Raw genomic sequence first — 7,132 nt, 5'->3', positions numbered from 1 at the left:
TAGAATTCAGGAGCCAGCCCAGGTGACTCCTCCAGCAGCTCACTCCAAATCAATGCTTCCCAGCTCCCCCACCTTCTCTACCTATCTAATCATTTTCCTGAGAACCCTGGAGTCTGGGTATCTTATACATATGTAAAAAGATAAAGAGATAGGTACTGTCTATTGTTACCACCCCGTTTCTCTTAATGAAGCCTAATGGTTTTCTCAGTGGTAGGCAGGACAGAGGGCTGCAGCCCCCATTTTTTCCCTTGTATTACCAAAGGTGAAAAGCCAAAGCCACTTGCCCTGTTTTCTCACCAGTTCAGGCTGAATGTGGTTCTGAGCCTAGGTTAAGTCAAGTTCAGAGCTATAATGAGTTTAATGAGTTTCCCAGAGAGCCACTCACCCCTCAGTTGTCATTTCCCTAATGCGCTTCTGTGTACCCTGCCTGGCCCACCCTTCACCCCATCAACCGGAACATCTCAGAACACTGCCCTCACACCCCCTCACACCCAGCACTGTCCTAAATGCTTGGGACCATCCCAGATGCCAAGGTTCTAAGTCAAAAGTCACGAGTGGGTTTGGAAATCTGAGGTAGCCAGGCCTTGTAAAGTGATGGAGAGGTGGGGCCAGGGCCGGAGTGAAGGTACCGTCATCCCCAAGTCCCGCCAAACCAAGAAGGAAGTTGCCAGCCTAGGAGGTGACTAAAACCTGGAATTTGAGGAAGGTACATTCTATTGTGACTAGGGCCTAATTAGGATGCCCCAATCCTAGGCCACCTCATGGCCTCAGACAGGGATTCGAGACGTATAAAAGGTGGACAGGCTCAGAGCATCCCACAGCATCCTTCAGCATCCCCACACTCCAGTGGCTAGAGAACTAAGGTAAGTCTGACAAAGGAGCGCCTCTCTTGGAAGCCTGGCTCCACATGGTGCCAACTCTGCTGGGAACTGAGGCCAGAGATTTGGGTGGTTGGTCAGAGAGGCCTCATTTGGGCATCTCTCTCCTATGTATCATTTGAGACCAACCTATCTTGGGCTGCAAGTCAACAGCTGAAGGGTACTAGAAGTTGGGTTGAGATGGGAGAGGAGGGTCTACCGAGAGGCCCATGTCTGAGGCTACTGGCGGCGTGTGTGGTGTGAGTTTGTGTGTGGCCAGGTGCTGAGCAGGGCTGGGTAAAATGAAAGGGAGGAAACCAGCTCAGGGGTAAAGCTGCCCTTAAATGAATGGTAAATGCAGGGAAGAAGGAGAACGCCTTAGGGATCAGGGGTACAAGGCCCCTGAGAGCTCAGAGCAGCAGGGACAAGACCATGTGGCACAGTGGCCACATCCTGCCCTGAGAGTTGGGGACGGCTGCTTCCAGCCCCCTGTGCAGAGTGCTTATGGAACAATTACCTCCCTCTCTGAGTTTTGCTTTCCTCAACTATGATTAAGTGTTGAGCTAGATTCCCATTTTCTACAAATTCTCTTAGAGAGTGGTTAAGATGCTCCTTGTTAGCCTTTTAAAATTGTTAGAAATTGATTTAATAAGTTGAAATCCTTACAACAGTACTCATCATGTGCTGGTTCTTGTGTGTGTATATGCATGTTTATGTGTGTATGTATGTGTGTTTGTCTGTATGGATTCTTATATATTCATTTAGTGCTTCCAACGACCTTAAGAAAAAGAAGTTAAGTAACTCAAACTCACACAGCTGGTTAATGGTTTAGCCAAGACTCAGCTCCCAGGAAATCCGGTTCCATATTCCACAATTTTTGCTGTGGCAGTGTATTGCTTTTTGTTCTCCTTCTCGCTGTCTTTCCTTCTTACTCTCTACTTCTCTCTCCTCTTTCTCTCCCTTTTTACATCTTTGTTTTCTTCTACCTCGCTCCTTTTCTCTTCTCCCATTTTCCTCCCTTCTCTCTCTCCTTCTTTCCTCCCAGGTTTGTCTCAAAAAAACAAAAAACTTGAAATGGCTTACAAACTGTAGCAACAATTTATATGGACACACACACATGCATACACACACCTTAAATCAGTGAAGCCACCAGGGCAAGGTCAAAGTGGGGTGGGTGTGAACAGGGCAGGAGGTTCTCTGAGGAAGAGTCCCTCTAAGGCTCCAGCCTTCCTCACTTCTGTGTCTTTCTGCTTCCAGTGCACATCCGGCCCAGAATGTCTCAGCAGAAGCAGAAGCAGTGTGCTCCCCCACAGCTGTGCTGCCCCCCAGTGAAGCAGTGCTGCCCCCCACCCCAGCAGTGCTGCCCCCCACCGAAGCAATGCTGCCCCCCACCCCAGCTGTGCTGCCCCCCACCCCAGCAGTGCTGCCCCCCACCGAAGCAATGCTGCCCCCCACCCCAGCTGTGCTGCCCCCCACCAAAGCAGTGCTGCCCCCCACCCCAGAAGTACTGCCCCCCACCAAAGCAGTGCTGCCCCCCACCAAAGCAGTGCTACCCCCCACCGAAGCAGTGCTGAGCCCTGCCTCAGCAGACCAAGGAGCCTTGCCAGCCTCCACCCAAGTGCAAGGAGTCCTATGCCCCCAAGTGCCAACAGAAGCACTCACCCCTTCAGCAGTGCCAGAAGTCCAATAAGGAGTCTGCCCATGCATGAGGCCAAGGGCTAATCCACCAGGAGAACAGAGAGCATGGAGCCCACTCCCCTCTCTCAGTCAGCTGTCAGCCCCACTCAACCCCGGTTCCTGGAGGCAGCCACTGTTCAAGAAAAGGCAGCAACAACAGGATGGCAGCTTCCTGGATCTCAACCTCTTATTAATTAGCAGCTGCAATTTCCATCTCAGATGAGGATCTGGCTCTAAACCGACATCACCTTTGCTGACATGTATCTACATCACCCTGTCGGCTTCTTGGAAACTTGGGCAGCATGCCCAGACACCCTTTTCTTTCACCCTTCATTTGCTACTCCTGTTTTCCAAACAATTAAACACAATTCTTCTGGCATTAATGTCTCGGTTCGATTATTTGCATTCTGTTTGCTAACCCAGAGCCCTAGGAGGGCTAGGTATGTGGATACAGGTGGAGGAGAAGGCATGGGGAGATGCACTTCTGAGCTGAGGAACATTTACTGGGGTCCTGCCAAGGTGAGGAGAAGAGATGGACACTTCTGCACCATGCAAACACATCCCCCATCCACGGACAATGAAAGCACCCCTTAGAAACAGGGGGATATGATGCCCAAGTGCAAAAAAAAAAAAAAATCCTTATCCTTGTAAGGTGCAGAAAGAGTAATGGAATGCTCAGCCAGGAACTACATAATAGAGAAGAGGATTGAAGCAAGTAAGTTGTATTTCAAAGAACACATTCCAAGGGCTGGTGGGCCTGGAGGCTCAGTGGTAAAGAATCCACCTGCTAATGCAGGAGACAAAGTCAATCCCTGATTCAGTTGTATAGCAACTGAGCCCATGTGCCACAACTATTGAGTCTGTTCTCTGGAGCCCTGGAGCTGCAACTACTGAGACCATGTGCAGCAACTACTGAAGCCTGTGCACCCTAGAGCCCGGGCTCAGCAACAAGAGAAGCCGCTGCAATGAGAGGCCTGCACACCGTGATTAGAGAGTAGCCTCCATATGTCACAACTAGAGAAAAGCCTGCACAGCAGTGAAGATGCAGCACAGCCAAGAATAAAGAAATATTATTTTTAAAATGTATTTTAAAAAGTTCTCCCATAAGTAAAAGAAAAGATCAAAGTTTCTTAAAGCTAGCCAAATGTATAATTAGGATATCTACTCCCAATATTTATTAAAATTGTAGCCCCCATTGTTTCCCCTGCAGGGATTCTCTTGGGCTAGTTTTCTCTCACTGCCCTCCAACTTGCAATTCCCTAAATTCTTGGGGTATGCAGATAATCTGATAATTCAGACCCCCAGGTAATCCAAGCTTCTTGTTTCTATTGCTTTCACTATACCCATACCTTTCCATCAAATCCTTCTCTCACAAAATAGTCCACAAATAGGGGTATTTGAATCTCTGTTTTCATGCCTACCTCCCTTTTCATGACAGGGGAGTCACTGAGAACTAACAGAAGTATCCAAAAGGAGCCAGAAAGGAAAATAACATAAACTAAAAGTCTGAATTATCCCAAACATATATTACAGATTCTGTAGAATTCAGAATTAGCTGAATACTGACGCTTTATCTTTGTTTCCCTGGTTGACTTGTCTCTTCTTTCTCTATTGTTCCTTTTCATGCCTTTCGGCTATGTTCCATCTATCCATCACCAAGCCATCTATCCCATCTATCGATCCATCAGTGGCTCCTTGGTAAGCACCTCCCATCCTATTTGCATAGAAAGTGATAGGTGCTGTGAAAACACAGAAGAACATAACTAGGCTTCAAATTTCTTGGTTTGATAATCCCTGTAAGAAGAACAAGCTGAGATCCTCAAGATAACAAAGAACAATTAGATGAGATGGATTCTTACTAATGGATAACTTGGAAACTGTAGATACATCATTTATGTCTTTGGAATTCAGATGAAACAGAGAATACCCAGGGCTAATGCAGGAAGAAAGGAGAACTTGGCCATCTCTGTCATCATGGCATCCACCACAGGGCTCCCAGAAAATGTTTGTTCAAGAGGAACACCTGTACAAGGGGGCTTCAGAATGGGATTTGGGTAGGCAGGGAGGAGCACCTTCCAGAATCAGGTACAGCATGAGCCAATGGTGAGAGTCCAGGTGTATCCAGGAGGCCAGCCCTCCTGGGTCTCAGCCCTGGTCCATGGTGGACCACACCAACTGAACACCACTGAAAGCTGGAGAGTGGCTCCAGTGTAAACATTTCCCCCAGAGTGCTGCATTCAACAGAATTCAAGTATGACCCACAAAAAGCATTGAAAAGCTGTATAAATCTTAACAGAACCCCCTGAAAATAAATGATGAGCAGTTTTAAACATTTCCCCATAGTGAGATATGTTATTCAGCAGAGCCTCCATATATCTACTCTCATGACTCTCATACCTGACCTGCCCCTAAACCTCTCATTTGGGTTTTTACTTCTCTTTCCTCATGCCACCTCACTCAGCAGCTTAACAGAAGGTTTAATTTTGCCTCTTTGGGCTCCACTAATGATCATAATTAGCATGTGTACACATGTGCTTATGTACGGACCACTTTGCAGATTTTCTGTTGTCTCCAGCATACTGGTTTTGGATCCCAGATCCACCCTTAATGCTACTCCAGGTCTCACTTTTCTCATCTGAATAGTGGAGAGAATAGTATCTGCCACCTGGGGTTGAAGGGGAGTGGTGTGCAATTTTTGTTGTTGTTGTTCTGTCCCTCAGTTGTGTCCCACCTTTTGTGACCCCATAGACTGCAGTATGCCAGGATTCCTGTCCTTTATCATCTCCCAGAGATTGCTCAAACTCACATCCATTGAGTCGGTGATACCATCCAACCATCTCGTCCTCTGTCATCCCCTTCTCTTTCTGCCTTCAATCTTTTCCAGTATCAGGGTCTTTTCTAAGGAGTCCAACTCTTCACATCAGTTAGCCAAAGCATTGGAGCTTCAGCTCAGTATTAGTCCTTCCAATGAATATTCAGGGTTGACTTCCTTTAGGATTGACTGGTTTGATCTTGCTGTCCAAGGGACTCTCGAGTCTTCTCCAACACTATAGTTCAAAAGCATCAGTTCTTTGGTGTTCAGCATTCTTTATGGTCCAGCTCTCACATCCATACATGACTACTGGAAAAAACCATCATTTTGACTATATGGACCTGGTCAGCAAAGTAATGTCTCTGCTTTCTAATATGCTAAGTTGGTCTTAGCTTTTCTTCCAAGGAGTAAATGTCTTTGACTTCATGGCTGTGCTCACCATCTGTAGTGATTGTGGAGCCCAAGAAAATAAAGTCTCTCACTGTTTCCATTGTTTCCCCATCTATTTGCCATGAAGTGATGGGACCAGATGCCATGATCTTTGTTTTCTGAATGTTAAGTTTTAAGCCAGCTTTTTCACTCTCTCACTTTCTTTAATAGTTCCTCTTCACTTCTTGCCATAAGGGTGGTGTCATCTGCATATCTGAGGTTATTGATATTTCTCCCAGCAATCTTGATTCCAACTTGTGCTTCATCCACTCCAGTATTTTGCATGATGTACTCTTCATATAAGTTAAATAAGCAGGGTGACAATATATAGCCTTGATGTACTCCTTTCTTGATTTGGAACCAGTCTGTTGTTCCATGTCTAGTTCTAACTTGGCCTACATATAGGTCAAGTTGCTTCTTGACCTGCATATAGGTTTTGCAGGAGGTAGGTAAGGTGGTCTGGTATTCTCATTTCTTTAAGAATTTTCCACATTTTGTTGTGATCCACACAGTCAAAGGCTTTAATGTAGTCAATGAAGCAGAAGTATATGTTTTTCTGGAATTCTCTTTCTTCTTCTATGATCTGGTGGATGTTGGCAATTTCATCTCTGGTTCCTCTGTTTTTTTCTAAATCCAGCTTGAATATCTGGAAGGTCTTGGTTCATGTACTATTGAAGCCTAGCTTGGAGAATTTTGAGCATTATTTTGCTATCATGTAAAATGAGTGTAATTGTTTGGTAGTTTGAACATTCTTTGGCATTGCCTTTCTTTGGGATTGGAATGAAAACTGACCTTTTCCAGTCCTGTGGCCACTGCTGAGTTTTCCAAATTTTCTGGCATATTGAGTGCAACATTTTAACAGCATCATTTTTTAGGATTTGAAATAGCTCATCTGAAATTCCATTATCACCACTAGCTTTATTCGTAGTGATGCTTCCTGAGGCTCACATGGCTTCTCACTCCAACGTGTCTGGCTTTAGATGAGTGATCACACCATTGTGGCTATCTGGGTCATGAAGATCTTTTTTGTATAGTTCTTCTGTGTATTCTTTCCACCTCTTAATATTTTCTGCTTCTGTTAGGTCCATATGGTTTCTGTTCTTTATTGTGCCCATTTTTGCATGAAATATTCCCTTGGTATCTCTAATTTTCTTGAAGAGATATCTAGTCCTTCCCATTCTATTGTTTTCCTCTATTTCTTTGCATTGTTCACTTAGAAAAAGGTGTTAAATAAAACAATGTAAATAAATAATAGGTAGAATGTGACCCATACTACGGAGAAGGCAATGGCACCTCACTCCAGTACTCTTGCCTGGAAAATCCCATGGATGGAGAAGTCTGGTGGGCTGCAGTCCAT

General features: G+C 45.4%; 1 long non-coding RNA gene across 1 annotated transcript; it reads left to right on the top strand.

Moving 5' to 3' along the window:
• The first annotated feature begins 642 nt into the window (after positions 1-642).
• LOC123334224 lies at positions 643-2,913 on the top strand. The gene is made up of 2 exons (XR_006552055.1): positions 643-863; positions 2,115-2,913. It is a non-coding gene; the product is annotated as an uncharacterized LOC123334224 (long non-coding RNA).
• Positions 2,914-7,132: the final 4,219 nt, after the last annotated feature.

Source organism: Bubalus bubalis, chromosome 6 (assembly GCF_019923935.1).
Source record: "Bubalus bubalis isolate 160015118507 breed Murrah chromosome 6, NDDB_SH_1, whole genome shotgun sequence".
In the NCBI taxonomy this organism is placed as follows: Eukaryota; Metazoa; Chordata; class Mammalia; order Artiodactyla; family Bovidae; genus Bubalus; species Bubalus bubalis.
The sequence above is the reverse complement of the archived record's forward strand: the minus strand, read 5'-3'. Positions and strand labels throughout refer to the sequence as shown.